Source organism: Gouania willdenowi, chromosome 6 (assembly GCF_900634775.1).
Source record: "Gouania willdenowi chromosome 6, fGouWil2.1, whole genome shotgun sequence".
NCBI lineage: Eukaryota > Metazoa > Chordata > Actinopteri > Blenniiformes > Gobiesocidae > Gouania > Gouania willdenowi.
The window spans coordinates 3,537,813-3,547,029 of NC_041049.1; the positions used below are offsets into that span (position 1 = coordinate 3,537,813).

The following is a 9,217-nucleotide window of genomic DNA, read 5'->3' on the forward strand; positions in this document are numbered from 1 at the left end:
ATATATATATACATACACAAAACACACAAAAATACACAAAACAACATAAGAAATATACAAAACAATGACAAAAATGTGCAAATCAACAAAATAAGACAAAATGTATATAAAACAACAAAAATATATGAAATATACAACCACAAAAATACACAAAACCACCACAAAAACTTGCAAAATCACAAAAATATTTAAAAACAACACTGAAAGCACACAAAATGACTCAAATAACACAAAATTATGAAAGAGTACATATAATTATGGAAAAATACACAAAGTTATGGAAAAATACACATAAGGACTCCAAAAACACAACAAAAATAGATGAAATGACAGAAAAACGCACACAAGAACAACAGAAATACACAAAGCAACTCCAAACAACAATATAAACACAAAATGACTCAGAAAATACACAAACTGTATTAATGCTAATGTTTTGTCATTATTCTAAATGCTGACATGAATGTTGATCATGTGACCCTCAAATCAGATATAATCACATGTTCCTGCCCTCGCTGTGATAACAGTAGGACTGGGCGATATTCCGGTTCATACCGAATACAGATATATATTTCTGTTATGATATGAATTTTTAATATACTGCCATACAGGTGTATTTGATTACACAACTTTCTGAATGCTACGCTGCGTTTCAGACCAGACCCTTTTCAACGTTGCACTTCTAAATATGAAGGTAAACAGTAGCGCTCTGGTGTTAGTTATGGTGTAAATCATACGTGTAAATGGATCAGAAAGACACAATTGAAAGCTGTGAAGCAGCATGTGACTGCGTGCGCATGCCTCTGCTACAGGAGAACAACACTCACGGACACGGAGGCACGGTTAGCTTAGCATGTCAGCACTTTGGCTGTGATAAAAAAAGAAAGAGAGCAAAGGATCGCCATTTGTAATTCCTATAATGCAGAATTAAGTTGTGGTGGAAACAAAACGCTACTTTATTCACCACAAGAAACCACTGAGTATGTGCATTTAAAGCTAGAAATCATGCTAATGCTAAAGCTAAGCTAGTGCGGCAAAGAGCCATTGGGCTGCTGTTGTAAACTTGTATTACTACTAGTGTGGAGTTATTCTACAATATTCACTCATCATGACAGTGAAATAGATCATACTAAATTAATCTACTGCAGTAATTCCTCTCTCAACCAGTAGGAAATGCTGATTATGCATAAAAAAATACCGTCATAAACCGTGAAACCGTTAGAATTTTGAAAAATATCGCGATATACATTTTTGGTCATACCGCCCAGCCCGAGATAACAGTTCCAGTCAGGAATAATGACATCTTATAACTTTACCTTCCATTCGTCTTTTGGGTTATTTACAGGGTGATGATGAGTGTCCCAAAGACAAAGGGAAACAATGTTAGTCAGTTAAAGCTAAGTTGAGTTTGTAGCTGATGTTATTGATGGTTGGAATGACTCAGACACTGATTAAAGGATGAACTCAGGCTGCTGAGCAGAGCTGAGCTTCTTTCCAGGACAGATGTAAATTCTTGCCACTTACGCCGTTTCTGTGAGAGCGAATCAGCAAACTGCAGCTAATTCCCCAACGTCTTTGGTTCTCTGCTCCTTATCTACTCACACTATTGTTCCCATTAATGAGATTAACCAAACAGCAGCGCTGCGTGTCTCTGCGCTTGTGTACGAGCGAGGGACGCCGACTCAGCACAAATCACCACCTGAGAAACATCAAGAGACACGAGGAGCGCCGGCCTGAGCACCGTGCACGCTCTGAGCACCGTGCACGCTCTGAGCACCGTGCACACTCTGAGCAACGTGCACACTCTGCGCCTTTGGAGATAAGCGGCCGTGTTGTACGCCTGTTAGGAGACAGTACAGTAAAAGCACTATTATTTAATAGTGTGTTTAAAGGCCTTGGTAACACGAGGCAGTGAATTATTGATGATATAGAAGAACAAATCACTCATTAGTGTCGAGACAAACCAGTAAATGTAAGCTTGACTTTTTCTGTTAGAACCTGATCAGCTGATTTAGTCACAACACGATAACACACATGTTCTCACGTTCAAACGTGTGAGACGCACACGTTTGAACACAAAGTGTAAGAGCTTAGAAAGCAGTTAGAGAGAAAAATGCACAAAAGGAGGCCAAAAACACACCAAATAAATAGAAAAATACACTGGAGTCCAATAATACACAAAACAAATAGAGCATTACACAAGAAGAGGCCAAAAACACACAAAATAATTAGAAAAATACATTAAAAAGAGGCCAAAAATACATAAAACCAATAGAAAAATACACATAAAGAATCCAAAAACACATCAAAATAATAAAAAATTACAAAAGAGTCCAAAAACAAACAAAATGAATTGAAAAAAACACAAAACAAGTAAAAATACACAAAAATAGGACAAAAACACACACAATAAAAGGAAAAATACAGAGAAATCACACTACTACAACACAATAGTACGTAATGGCAGAAACATACACAAAATGATTCATAAAACACACAGAAAGCTTTAAACACACAAAAAAAAGGACTTGAAAAACACATAAAATGACTCCAAAAACTAAAACGACAACTGAAATACACAATATGACTGCAAAACACAAAACAAGAAAAAGTTAAGCATGTTTAGCTTGATTCAGGGATGTTTAATAACCAGTAATGAGATCAGATTCATTCAAATTAAAGCCATTGTCACGAAGTGGAGTAAAATTTGAAAGAAGTAAAACAAGCTTCATCTGTCTCTGACTTTTAGTCACGAGGGATTTTTTTTACTCAGTTTTCCCAAACAATGGTGCAAAGAAACACTCCATAAATGATCTGCGGATGACTCAACTGCCGACAAAGGGAGCCTGAAGGCATCACGGATCAGAAGAGGATTTTAAGGGTTAAAAACTGCGTACTACTACTTTACTCTGCTGCACTCATTGATGCTCTCGTGTGAACGCTGAGCAGGAAAATGTGAATGAGGCTGAGACGGGTGTCGGGTTACACCCAGCAGGCCCAGCATCAAGTGTATGCGTGTGTCTCCCTTTGTCTTTAGAGTGCACTTTACCTCCAACCTGTGTGTGAGCCCCAGCACGTGTGTGTGTGTGTGTTGTATTAAGAATAAGTCACATGAAAGGATAAAAGGACACGAGCGCAGCCTTAAACGTTCGCCCACAATCCCCCTGAAGCAAGGTCACGCAAACCGTGAATCGATGCTGATTCAATGAGGTGATGAAATTTTTTTTTAAAAAAGCAATAAAGCTGGAGCTGTAGCGGCTTCAGACTGCGCCGCAGGTTAGCGTTAGCATTAGCATCACCGTCTGTCTGGGCATCAGACAAAAGCTAACATGGTAAGAACTAAGAACTGATACAATTCTTTAAAAACAAAGTACCAATGTATTCACCCATACAGAGTAATGGTCAAAAAATTATGATTTTTTTTACCACTTATTTTGTGATTATTCAATAAACACACTGTATTTTCTTAGTGTGATCTGATGAAGACTTTTTGAGATATGAACAATTAAGTGAGGGGGGGGTATGTGTCGATTTTCGCGCGTCATTATTTTTCTTCCATTTTCAGCTTCCAATATCTCAGGAACTACATCACATAGGAAACTGAAATGTGGTGTAGTAATACAGCTCCACCTACTCTTTCAGAATGATGTAGGAGTCAGTGATGATTTGCATAGTTTTTTAGCAGTTTAGACAGTGTTTTGGGTGGTTTAGGTGGTGTTTGAAGGGGACAGGATGGGAGGGGGGAGGGCGGTGCATCTAATCAGAAACATTTCCCCATAAAAAAACTTCATTTTCCTCACGGTGACGGCGTTTCAACCCGATTCTGTCCATTTCCACGTTCAACTGTAGATTCCGTTTTCACTGGTTGATTCCGTGATTCCGTTAACCTGGATTTTATAGGGCCCCAGTGTAGTTGTTGTTAGCGCACTTAACTGAGGGGTAACGCTGCAGCGCACCCAAGCTTGCGTCTTGTAACCATCTCTGATTGGCCAGCAGCCCAGGAAGGCAGTTCTTGGCGATTCTGATTGGTGAACAAATATGTCATTTAAATGATGGAGACGGAAGAAAAAAACCTCAGCATATGAGGTTAGGTTATCGCAGTAGTGAAAACCTCAATATCAATGCGACTAAGGTTAATCCTTCAGCCTTAATACCAACTCTGTTAACTTCTTTTACAACACACTTAAAGAGACGTACACGACAAATACATCATGTTTGAAAGGCATGTGGGAGAGATAACTCAGAGTTGGTATAACAGATTAAAACTTGGATGATGCTTGGAAGAATGCGAACATCCTTAAGGTCAAATATCATGCTATTTTTCACACATGTCCATTTGGTCTAAGAACTCCAACAACATAGTATTTGAGGTTTATTTTCCCAAACTCGCCTGTTTTCTGGAGTTTTAGCCTCTAGAGTTTTAGACTTTCTGAGCAGTTCTAAAAACAGCTGTTTTGGGGCCTACTCATATTCATTTGTAGGCTTATCTGTAGATGCTGACTCCACACAACAGCTGATCACTAACGATTTTCTTTTACTATCCACACACTCTTGTGGTTTTCAGCCAAAACACAAGGCTATTTAAGCGGCTATTGTGATTGTGAGTCAGAAAAACACTATATGTCTGCTGAGCCAGAGCAGCAGCAGTAGCAGAGGAGCTCGAACACTTCAAACGCTTCGCGGAGCTGCTAAGTAGCTTTCGTGTGATCATCTCCACTACTGATTACAGGAATAGTCCATTCAAGGTGATAGTCCACTGTTTTGTCCAAGGTGAAACGAGGAAGAGTTCCCGGTGTGTGACATCACGAGACGGGGAAAATCCAACTGGCCCGTTTGGAGCTGACTTTTTACAAAACGTGGAACAACAAATGAGGGAGGAAATAGAATTTTTTTAACTTTAGCCCTCTGAATGAGGCTAAAGGGATGTTTATCACTGTAGCAAAACCATTATAAAGTGTTTTTCAACCAGCCAAATTATTTTCCAGTGAAAATAAACTACATTATGAGCCACAGAGTAGATTTAAGCGTTCATTTTTCCTAAGATAGTTTTTATTTTAGTTGATTGCAGAAATACATTAAAATAGTAATTTACAAACAGTGTTGTAACAATGCCTAAAAGGTGTAATATGGAACTTTGGGTGTGTCTGAGAAGTAAATCTTTTATAAAGTATATTCTCAAAACTTCATAAACACTAAAACTAACTCAGATGAAAATTGGATCACTGGAACACTGTTTGAAGTTAGAAAGAATAGAAGTAATCAGTACAGTACTAAGAATTACATGTACTGTAGAGAAAACATGTTTTACTAACATACATGCTCTTCAAATGTAAACAAACTGTATAGTGGAAATTTTAAAGGGGAACAATTGGTAGAATACCAGCAACTCACGACCCGACATCCATTTAGTAATAAAACTCCTCAATTTCTTCTTCTTTTCAGATCCTCTTTCGTCTTCATTTCCCCTGAGTCAGCAGCATCCTTCCTTTTTACAGTTCAGGTTTTTCAACACCCGATAAACATCTCCACAAGTTTATTTGTTTTTCCAAACTAATTTTACAACTTCATTTCAGCTCCTACTGTTTGTTTTGCGCCGTTCCGTTTGTCTTCTTCGATACCAAACCATAACAATCACGCTAACGTAAGCACCTAGCCAATTGTTGTATGACGCGTCACGATATGATGTTCATGGGAAATGTAGGATTAGTGCAACAAGCAGTGTTGCCAGGTATACATGACATTTTAAAATCTAAACAAACACAAAAACCCTCAAATTTCTTGGCGGAAAAACAGCCCAAACTGGCAACAATGACTTGTTGCATCGTTTCTGCAGCCTGTCGATTCAAACAGACACAGTGGTATTTGTTTTGTTCTTCATCAGCCAAAATGGCTCGTAACGCTACAACGTTACCCGCCAAAGTTCATTTTTAACCGCAATTGGTGAGTGTTAATTTAAAGCCCTGATCATAATGTATATACGTATGAGCCAAGTGTGTGTGTGTGTGTGTGTGTGTGTTTTGTTAAGCTGTTAAAAACCTAATAAATATATTATTAAAGAACAAAAAAACAACTTAAGTACACGTAAAATGACTGATTAAAAAATGTAACTATATTACAGTAACGTGAGTACTTGTAATCCATTACTTTCACCTCTGCAAAACGTAAAAAGTGTAATCTCTGAAAACACAAAATCACAGGCTTTAAATCCTGTTCCTTCAACATTTTCACATTTTTCCAAAGAAGACCAAGAACATTACGGTAGATTTGGACGTTGAAAATGGCAGTGAGCAAAGCATTTGGACGTCACTATCATCCACCCTAACTACAGATCCACGCGTGCCTTCAGCTGAACAAAGAAGACACCTTAAAACAGGAAGTCTATGCTTCCATGGCAACCATTGGATGCCTTTAACCTCATCCAACCAGTGTGAGTTCAGTGAATGTAGCACTTCTGTGAGTAATCAGTACGTCACAGTTTGTCAAACACGTCAACCTCCACGAATGTGTGTTAAAAATCTTCTTCATTACGTTCTTTCTTAGGCTACGTTCACACTGTTGGTACATTTCATTGTTTTGCTCGTATCTGATTTTTTCACGTCTACGTCAAATGAACAATTCAGATTTTTTCAAATCCGACCCAGGCCACTTTCAGATGTGGATATGAATCGGATACGTATTTGATAGTTTGCGATGCGACCGCTGTCTGAACGGCCAGGTCGCATTCTATCCAACCTTTATGTCATAAAAATGCGATAGAGTTATGTTTCTGTGTCCTAGACGGAGCGGCGGAGGGGGAGGACCCTGGTGGAGGACGTGACTAGAAAAGTAGACGGAGGAAGGAGAGGGAATTCTTAAAGTTATTAAATATCTATTTTATTCTGCATATTATCAGTGCTACAGACATGCTGAGACCAGACGCCTCCATATTTACTTCGGTAAACAGTGCGTGCCTTATTTAGTAGCTCAGGACCTTTTGCCAATGCGGGTCACTTTAGGGTTGCATTCCTTTCATACTCCAAACTGATATAAGACACATTTAATGTGTAAATATGAACGAGCACACAAAAAAATTGGCTTTTTCTAAAATATCCAAATTGAGCTCTAAGACCTGCAGTGTGAATGCAGCTTTTCTCACGGATACGTGTGTGTCAGAGTTGGATAATTGGTCCACATTGACTTTTACATGTGTGTGCATGGTTTAAACGTATTGACATAATGTGTGGATTTCCTCCTAAAAACTTGGTCCTGTTGGAGCGCAAACCTTTTTTCTTCTGTTAAACTGATCTTTAGACAAGAAGAGAATATATTATAAAAGCTCCTAGAGCCCCTGTCCTTAAAGGGCCTCTGTACGGCCCTGGTTGGATCACAGTCTACATCAGTCTGACTAATAGAAGACAGATATACGACACTATCGGAAATATCACCATTAGTGTTACTTCAGCAGATCAAAGAGAGCTGGAAGCAGTTTCAGCAGCCAATGGCACGTCAGCAGATAGACATACATGTGTTTCATTCATTCATTCATCAAGGATCCAATATGACGGCCTGTATCTCCATAATAGGCTGTAATAGTGATGTTAATGTGAGGGTCAGCTGGTGCTCACACACACACACACACACACACACACACTGCAGATCTGAACCCTGTGTAAATGGTAATAGGGGGAGAATCCTTGGCCATTGTCTCAAGTGCATTACATCATTCAGTCTGCATCCATCCAACCATCCTCTCATCCAACCATCTCTCATCCGTTCATGTATCCCCCCCCCCCACCCCCTCCCTCTGTGCTGCTGCAGAGCCAAACACGCACAGGGTTCTGGTTCCAACCTCCATCTATCCATCCATCCATCATCATCCATCCGTCATCCATCCACACACGGAGGAGGAGAGATCACCTTGAGCACCGCAGCACGAGGGCAATGTAGGTCACGGCAACAGAGGCAACAGGGTGCGTGATACTCACAGTTCAGGGATTCTCGATCACCACATGCAGGACCGTCCGCGTCCACGTCCGCGTCTCCTCTCCGTCACCTCTCCGTCTCCTCTCCGTCACCTCTCCGTCCTACGACGCTTCCCCGCGCGTCTCCTCCGCGGCTCGTGCTCCGGTTCTGTGTCTGTCGGTGAAGGCGCGGTCGGTCCCCATTAGTCCAGGAGGAGAAAACACACACACACACAGGGGGGGCTAATTATCTGCGTGGGGTCATGGCGGGGGACACGCATTCACTCACGCACGCACACACGCGCACACGCCGGCTGGGAAATGATGGCATGGTGGAGACTAGAGAGGCTGTGATGAGCTCAGCACGAGGAGGAGAAGAGCATTGGAGGAGGAGGAGGGGGAGGGGGGGGGGGGGGGTCTTAAAGAAGCAGCACCATCATCATCATCATCATCATCATCATCAATAAATAAATAATCCTAATAAAGGCTTTTCTAATCAATGCTCTGGGACACAGTGACGTCGTATTTAAACAACTACAATAAAAACATGTTTAATGATATTATTAAAATAAATGGGTAATTAATCAATTTAAAAATAAAGATGTGAGAATTAAAAAAATATATTTTACCAAGACTCAGTGGGTGATGGAGATAAATTAACTAGACTTGTTTTTTATTAAACCTAACATAATCTTTAAAGTAACTGAGCCAGAATTAACTTTGTCTACATCAGTGGTTCTCAACCTTTTCAGCCCGTGACCCCCAAAATAAAGGTTCCAGAGAGTGGGGACCCCCCAGTGGAGCTGAAGGTGGTTGAACACAGACATGAACATTGAAGAACAGTCATGTGGAGACAGGACCATCTATAAGGGGGAATAAAGGGGAGATTTCAATCCATAAAGTCAGTAAAATGATGGTCCATTGTTCTATGAATCTGTGATAACCACATTTATTTATTCATCTGAATAATATCCACTGTTATCCAGGATGTTTATTATTATTATAGTCATCTTAAAGATGGAAATCATTGTTTTAATCAGAAATAAAATGGGTTAAAAGTGAGAAAGAAATGCTGGAAAAGGTGGTGAAACAGAAATTCGTGAAAATGTGCAAATTAGAGTCAGAAAAAACAGACGGAAAAAGTGGAAAAAGAGTTCAAAGTGTCAATATTGGAACAATGAATTAAAAAAAAAAAAAACCAATGCTGAAATATGGTGAAAAGAGGTCAAAAGTGACAATAATGGGTCAACATATGTGACATTAGGTGGAAAAGTGGT

At 39.8% G+C, this 9,217-nt stretch overlaps 1 protein-coding gene across 8 annotated transcripts in view; it reads right to left on the reverse strand.

Moving 5' to 3' along the window:
- ppfia2 (PTPRF interacting protein alpha 2) overlaps positions 1-8,317 on the reverse strand; it is a 126,758-nt gene extending 118,441 nt beyond the window's left edge. For all 8 annotated transcript variants that reach the window (XM_028451215.1, XM_028451217.1, XM_028451216.1 and 5 more), the window contains exon 1: positions 7,965-8,317. The gene's annotated coding sequence lies outside the window, so the exon portion shown is untranslated. The remainder of the gene's footprint in view (positions 1-7,964) is intronic.
- Between the last annotated feature and the right edge of the window lie 900 nt (positions 8,318-9,217).